Source organism: Lactuca serriola, chromosome 2 (assembly GCF_051521515.1).
Source record: "Lactuca serriola cultivar US96UC23 chromosome 2, Lser_US96UC23_V15, whole genome shotgun sequence".
Taxonomy (NCBI): domain Eukaryota; kingdom Viridiplantae; phylum Streptophyta; class Magnoliopsida; order Asterales; family Asteraceae; genus Lactuca; species Lactuca serriola.
This window is the reverse complement of record NC_136409.1, coordinates 190827103-190835673: the sequence shown is the minus strand read 5'-3', so window position 1 is coordinate 190835673 and position 8571 is coordinate 190827103.

Here is an 8571-nt window from a genome sequence, read left to right as displayed (position 1 = left end):
GGGCGGAAGGCCAGCAAAGGAAGGCAGCTAGTGTTGGGATAATTGGTTGGGTATTGTAGGCAAATCGCATGCGGTGGGCCATAGCAAACTTCAAGGACGAAGTTTAGTTTAAGTGGGGGAGAGTTGTAACACCCAAAGTTTTGAAGGCCAAGAAAGGAAAGAAAACCTTAATGTTAAGGGGCGACTCGGCGAGTCCAAGGAGGAACTCGGCGAGTCCGAGCGGGATCCGGGTCGAGGAGTAAGTGACCGACTCGGCGAGTCGGCCAAGGTGACTCGGCGAGTCTGGTCTGTGCGTGGAAAACCCTAAATTCGGGAGTTGGAGCCTATATAAACGTCTTAATCTTCTTCCTAGGGTTCCTTACTGCCTCTTAAGCCCTGGATATCAAACCCTAGCCGCCATATCCTCTATTTGAGCCATTTATTGCCTTCAAGAGTGCATTAAGCTTGGAGAAAGAAGAAGAATCTTGAGAGTGCAAGAAGGGGGCTGTAGATCCGGGATTGGGAAGACATTTCTGAGCTTTTGGAGGTATAAAATAGTTCCTGGACCCTTTTTGCATCTAGATTTATGTGTGGTTGTTGGGGCTCTTTAGCCATAATGATATCATTTTGAGTTAGGAGCCGGATCTGGAGTTGCTACTTCAGATCCAAGTGTGTTATGGACTGGAGAAGCATAAAGTATCAGCCATTGAGTCGATTTTGAAGCCCCTTGGCCTTAAACCCTAGTTTATGGTACTTTTTGCCTAGATCTCCCTCTCTACACGTAAAGTTTGCAACTTTACGTGGGGGATAGGCTTGGGAAGGGTAGATCTACAGTTTGGATTCCATGCATGACTCGAAAGTCCTCTGCATGTATGTGGATCTGAATGGACTCGGCGAGTCCTTCGAGTGGACTCGGCGAGTAGCTTGAAGATGAGGAGGAACTCGACGAGTGGGATGAACAGCTCGTCGAGTCGGATGAAGATGGGCATGAACTCGACGAGTTGGATGAACAACTCGGCGAGTTGGATGAAGATTGCCTTGTGCTCGGCGAGTTTGCTCTTGGACTCGACGAGTCAGGTCGCGTAGCCCCAAACCCCTCGAGTTAAGACTCGAGTCAGCGAGTCAAGCAAGGACTCAGTGAGTTGGACAGGACAGGAATCGGGAATCAATAGACTCGGCGAGTCAGGGGCTGGCTCGGCGAGTCATGTTGCGAATGGAAGGACCCTGAGTATGTGAACTCGGCGAGTCAGTAAGTGGACTCGGCGAGTAGGGTTGACCTGGAAAGGTTGACTTTGACCAGGACTTTGACTTAGACCAGAATTGACTTGGTTAACTGTCAAGGGTCGGTTATACTAAGTGTTGCATTGATATTGATAGCTCGGGAAGCTAGTAGAGCAGGAGTTCAGAGAGTTGCCGGGCAGCAGCTAGTGGGTTCATCAGCCAGTTCAGCCAGTGCAGGTGAGTTTCCCTTTGTATGAATGGGTCTACGGCCACAATGCCGGCCCATGTAGTTATGAGTAGAAGACCCAGGGGTTAGCCCTAGGCACAATATGCTAGTATGACATTCGGGACGAGGTCCAATGATAGAGGGCGGGTTCCCAAGGAATGGTTCATGGGATAGTTTATACTTGTTGTCTGTGTGATACTTGTATGTGCCTGGTAGGGAGGTGAGTGTGGGCGAGGTCCCGTATCTCACCAATAACAGAGTGTGGATGGTGTTCCACATCTCAGTAGCAGCAGAGCAGGGGCGAGGCCCAAGTCAAGAAAGGAGTGAGTGTGGGTTGGGCCTGTATCTCACTACCAGTAGGAGCATGGACGGGGTTCCATGACTCATCAGTAGCAGGCCAGGGGCGGAGCCCAGAGATAGGCGAGGCCTTAGGACAATATCTGTTACTATATGTTTAGCTTATGTGAGATGTTTATGTGCTATTATATGTTAGTGGGCGAGGCCCTGTGACAGGCGAGGCCTACGTGAAACAGATCTGTATCCGAGCGGGGCTCGAAGCCAGGCAGGGCCTGGAGCGGAGGGGCCGTTGTAACGGGCGAGGCCCGAGGTAGGGGCGAGGCCCAGGATAGCGGGCGTGGCCCAGTATGTGGAGTATGTGGTTGCATGGTATTTGGTAGGGTGGGGAACTCACTAAGCTTCGTGCTTACGATTTTCAGTTTTGGTTTCAGGTACTTCCGGTAGCGGATGATGGAGCTCGAGATGATCGCATGGCACACACCATAGCTTAGACAGCTTGGGGATGTTTACTCTGATAACGAATATGTATTTTGGAAACTAATACTCTGATTATGTTTTGAAATGATGAATTTGCTTAAAGTAATGTTTTACTAAAAGAAATTTTTAGCCTGAAATTTTGGGACGTTACACTGACACTTAAAAGATACACACAATTTTGTCCTAAGAACTGTTACATCAAAGTAAACACAAAAAGCATTTAATGCTAGTACAGACTTCTGACTTCTAAACATCTTGATCTCGGAATAGATCTGCCTTCGGAACTGTATCACATCTCAGAAACAAGCTAACTTCGGATCTTGATTGCTTGGGATTGTGAGAGGTTCACTTTTCATGTATCTACAATCTCCCCCTAAGTGAACTTAGCAATCAGTCAACTTAGTTGGCATCTTCATATATGAAGAGGTAAGCACTGTAGAGCCAACTTCAGACTTCCACATACCACTTGAGATGATTGATAAACTTATTCTTCACATGCTCCAGGAGCATCACTTTTGGCAGTAGTGGCGATGAACTTTTATGTAATGGTTTTAGGAACAATATTCTTATCCAAGACTCGAAAAAACTCTTTCCTATTGGTCTTCTTTCTCAGATAGATGTATCCGAATTTTGGTTCTTCAATCGGACCTTCTACTAGAATTTAGGCTTCAAGAAGTTTACTTGAAATTTTCACCAACACTTTTTCAGTTCCAAACAAGTGTGCGAACGCAATGTCGGATCTGTAGAATTTGGATACATAATCCTTCAAAAAGTTAATTGCAGCATTGTATGCTCCGACGGTCAATTGATCATTTTGACGACTTCGGAAGTGAGCAACAATAGTGAGAATATCGTTTGGGTTGATGGATGGGAAATTTGCATGCGTGACGGTGATGGTGGCTTCTTTATTCTGATTGATGTAATATACGTACAACATGTAATTCAGGTCGAACTTGATTTGAACCTTTCTTCCAAACCCAGAAATCTTTGTTATTCTCTTCCGAGACCACACTTCTTTTTTAGGATGTGTGTTAACGGAGTATAATGTCTTCAACCTCTCTCGCTCAGTTCTGATGATGGTTTGAGGATCATCATTGTAATAAAGTGGAGTAAAATTGATGTAATACTTTCCGAAGGGAGAGATTGGGAGATCGATTTGGTCGGAGTCTTACGTAGGTAGATCAAAGTACGTGAAGGGTACTAAGTCTTGATCATGAATTATCCTTTCTCGGAAGAGTGGGGATATGCCCAACATCCAATTATTAATAGGATTCCGACCTATAACCAAGAGTCTAAGTTACTTGGCCCATAACCAGGGTAAAATACTATTTTACCCTTTATCTAACTTGGCCCAAAGCCAAGGCCCAAATCAACTTTTCAAAAGACCTTAATCCTAAATGGAAACCCAAAACTCAATTTATGGCCCAATCTTCCAAATTGGGCCTAAAACCCATCATGGACCTAAATCCAAGGAAGCCCAACATGTTAGTTCCAAGTCCAAAACAGAAGTATAATGGCCCAACCAAGCCCAAGCTTACAAACCCAAACTATGGCCTAATGCCGAGCACGTCAAACCCAAAAGCCCATTTGGGGTGAGTACGCTTAGCGTACTCCATTTGGGGCTCCGGGCTAGTACTCACAACGTACCAGCTGGGTACTCTCAACGTACTCCCTAGTTTGCCACCCAACTCCATTAAGCAATTAATCGGTTGAGACCTTAACCCAAACTCTTAGATCTGGTCCTAAAGGGGGGCTTATCACGTAAAGTTGGCAACTTTACACTCATGCATGGTTTAATGGGACTTAAAGATCAAAAAGAGCTTAATAAAGGTCTTAATACTTGCATGAACCAAAAGCATTCATGAAGTTTGCATTTTTATGAACATAGGGCCTAAATGGAGCCAAGATCTAGCATCCATTACTTCTGGAGTAGATCAAAAGCTCATATTTACTTCAAAATACCTAAAAATGACCAAGAACTTGACCCAATTGTGCATAGTCCTTTTGGGTTGCCTTCACCAAAGCAACTTGACTGGAGAAATAATAGAGAAAGAGGTTATTATGATTTATTAATATGTTATAAGAATAATATATTAAAGGAGAAATCATATTTGTTTAATTAATATTGGTCAATAATTAATTAAGAATTAATTTAGTGATCAAGTGTAATTAAGTAAACTAGAGGGGCTGAATTGTAATTATGTGATAGTTACAAAATATGGTAATGGTTATCCTAGATATAGGTTGGACGAATTCAAGGGATAAGATATCCTTGAAATCGTCCAAAGGATAAGGATTAGGTTTTTCAAGGCTTATCTTGTGGTTACTTAGTGGGCAAGCAACTAAATAAGGATAAGGACTGAAACCATAATCTCTACACCTATATAAAGACCCCTAAGGCCATAAGAATTCGTCCATGCCTTGTCTAGGGTTCCTAGGGACGAATTTCATATCTCTTCTCTCTCTCTTGCCTCTCCATTTGCTCTTGGTGTTTGTGAGCCATTAGAGGTACTACACTTGTGGTACTTGCTTTCAAAGACAAGAAGATTCAAGATTTAAGTTGTTATTACAATATAACAACAAGAGGTATGTATTTCATCTTTCCTTGTGGATTTCGAAATTCCTAGAAGCCTTTTAGGGTTCTTCATGTGTCCATAATGTTGTATAACTAATAGTGATAACATAGATCCACCTCTAGGGTTGCATGCACACATAGGATTGTTTGTATAAAAGCCATCAGTGGTATTAGAGACTTTGGTTAACTTGTTTTCAATTAGTATTATACAATTGTATGAACTTGACATACTAGGGTTTACAGCCAATAAACCCTAGGAGGCTAGAAATTTCGAGATTAGGGTTTCTATACCCTAATTTGCTAAATTTTGAAAGGGTTTTCAAATCCTTTCCTTAAGCCTCAAGATTTCGAAATCTAGGGTTTGAAAAACCCCATGATTTTCGAAATTAACCTCCTCCCCAAGATAAGATCCTAAATTTTGGGGATTTGGATTATCTTATATCTTGTAATTATCCTTTAATGGTAATATATGGTAATTAATGATTTTGAATTATCCTATCCCATGATTTTCGAAATTTAGAGGGATTAAAAAGATTAGGATAAATTAATTGTTTAATTGATAATTATCCTTTATGATCTAGACAATCCCTTATGATTTAATAATTTAAATTAATAGTTTAATTCAAGATAATTATTAAATCAAGAGTTTTAATATTTAACATTTTAATTTAAATAGTCTTGAACTCGAAAATTTTAAAGTGAGATTAAAACCTAATTGTTTTGAAAAGTTTCAAAACCTGCCCTCAAGTTTTGGAATTTAAATTGGTTGATTAAAAGTTTAATTTTGAAAAATGTTAAATTCTAAAACCCTAAATTTGAAAAAGTTCAAATTACACCCTTATGGTTTTATTAAATTAAATAAGTGTATGATTAAAAGAGAGTTAATAAATCCATAATGATAAGGTTTATATTTTAAGTGTAATTTATAAAATTTAAACCACCTAGTATTTTAAAAGTGTAAAATACACCCTTATACTATGTATAACATTAAAAGTCTAATATTATATATGTATAACTAAAATGCTAGTCTTACCGTTAGTAGGCCTCATTCACGAAGTCGATCTATAAGGGGGGGTATAAGGTTATGGCCTATAAAATGGTCGTTTAATGGGTATCCACTCTTACCCACCGCTTCCTTAATTGGTGGAGGGTCGTTAGCCGAACGGGTAGGATAGGGCAATCCTTTCTTCATTAATAAGTATAATGAATCTATGTAAAGTAACTAAACGCTTTTACAAATTCCCAATCCTAATTACTTTAGGCAAAAGTGAAATTGATGCAATCCCATGAAATTACACTTTGTACCCTTGCTGAGACGTTAGTGGATCGCGTGTGGTTAACCGGCACACTAATTGGGTTCTAAGAAAAGGTGGCAAAGGGTGACTCAATGTTTTTCATAGTTCGATGGAGCGTGTGTGGTTTACCGGCACATCGAATAGGTGACTGTAACAATGAGGGCACCATGTAGATTTGCATGATTATTCACACCCACTTTGTGATCCTCGGCATCCTAGTCACAAACGAGAGGGCATATCGAGATTTAAACATGCCATTGAAAAGTTCAATGAATCTCAAAGGAAATCTATGAATTCTTAATACATTTAAAACTTAAGCCTTTTTTTTTCATGGTGAAGAATTAGTGAATCGTTATTCACTTACCTCCAAAATTATTTGCATGTTGGATTACGGCGTCTCTTCTAATGTGTAAATAATGTTGTTGGAACCTAGCCTTAATGTCTCATTTGGGTGTTTCATTAAGGATTCAATCAACTAACTTGAAATTTCTCCCGTTTTGTAGATGTCTGACTCTAACCGTGGTCTTCCCGAATCCCAAGGAAAAGGTGTTCCTGTTTAAAGTAAAAGCTTGTTCCAAAGCGAAGGATCAATGTGGACTAGCTTGATTTCACTCCCTCCTCCTCCCGTTGTTCTCCCCGACCCACAAGATCGAAGATTTAAAAGGTTCAAGATCACCGAAACCCTATTGGCAATGGAACATGAAGATGGTAAACCCGTGTGTGCTCACGTCCTAGGGATGAAATCACACATTGATAGGTTGATTATGTTGGGTGCGTCTTTTCCCAATAAGTTGGCTGTGGACTGGGTTCTTCAGTCACTCCCTAAATCATATGATAAGTTCATAAGAGAGTATTATATGATGGATCTTGACGCGACCCTTGTTGACTTAACTTACATGCTTATTGCTGCTGAATCAGAAATGATTTGGCGAAGTAATGGAGCATATTTGTCTGATAATTCAACCAACCATGCTTCCGTGGACACTCTAGAAGAACCCATCTGTTTCTGCTGCCAAGAGAAGGGCAAATGGATACGAAGCTGCCCAAAGGACCTGAAGAGTCTAAGAGATGGGATAGTCAAGAAGTATGGCTCTACTTCAGGTATAAAATCCACTATCTAACTCCATTAAATTCCTATTCTTTATACATAATGTGATAAGATTACATTTGCATGTTTTGTCGGATTAGAGAAAATAGAGGAAGTTTGATGGAAGAGCAAGATGAGTCTGATCACGAAGAAATGGATTACGATCGCATGGATTCGAAGATCAGATTTTGAGCTTAGGAAGTTATGATAGATCTGTTAAGAGTACTTGATTACATAGTTTTTTAGTTGAATTTTGCATTGTAAGGACATGTTTTCCGCTGCTTTTATGAATAAAATAAATTTTGGTTTTATCTTATTTGTTTATCCTTACAATGGCATATATGAAAAATTGATGTTTGTGTACTTCTATTATTAGCAAAATGGATTTGATTCTTAATTAGGTTATTTATGGAAGTGTCCAGAGTTTACCAAATAGGGAGAGTTTCTCATCGCCCAAGTTTCAAGTGGATGGGAACTTGGAATCATATAACAAGTATTATATGATGAATGGAAACTTTCACATTTGGGAAATTTGGACTAATTCCTTGACAAAGTGTCAATTGAAGGACTAGGAGATCAAATACACTAGGTCGTACGTTGATCGAGTCTACCACAAGAGTGACAAAGATATTCGTCATAATTTACTAAAGTTTAGTGAATATGGTTATACCTATAAGATTGAGTATAATTCTAAGTTGATTGAAAGAGTTTCAATCAATAGCAAAACGAATAAGAAGAATCAAGTAGGCAGAAAGATAAAAGTTTCTCTATTCTAAGAAGAAGGGAAAGTATATTTTATTATGTTTAAGAACCTTATCTCAATTGATCCTCTAATTGAGTCTTAGTACAATTTGTATGTCTAAAAGGAGGAATCGAGAATTGCGGAAATGGTTAAATCAAAAAGTCAATCATACTTCGTTCCAATATCAAGTCTTGGAGTAATACTCCAAGATTGTGAATTGAGTGACAAGTCTTGAGAAGGTTTATAACATTCATCAAATGTGGAATTTGGGAAAAGGTTTTCTTATTCTTGCACATTTGAAATTGGTAAGTTGTGATGTATTGGATAAGACAAATACCAACTAGGACCAATCATGTGAAATGTTTCTGTATTGATAAAACTACACTAACTCTTGAATATTTGTTTGTCAAGAAATGTTTCTTTACAAGAGAACCTTATATGTCAAGGAGTCAGTGGGAGTCTTAATGGTCTTGAAAGGTTTCAAGAACAAATCAAAAATAAACCTTATCAATCATCACTAGCACACGACTTGAGGTTTATAACCTATCGTGTTGACACTATTTTGTTTTCTGTGCCATTCCAATTGAGTTTTCTGTATATGTGAGTTCTACGAGTTCTCAATGGATTGTATAGGGGCAAGACACCTTGTTCAATGGAAAGTACATTGAAATG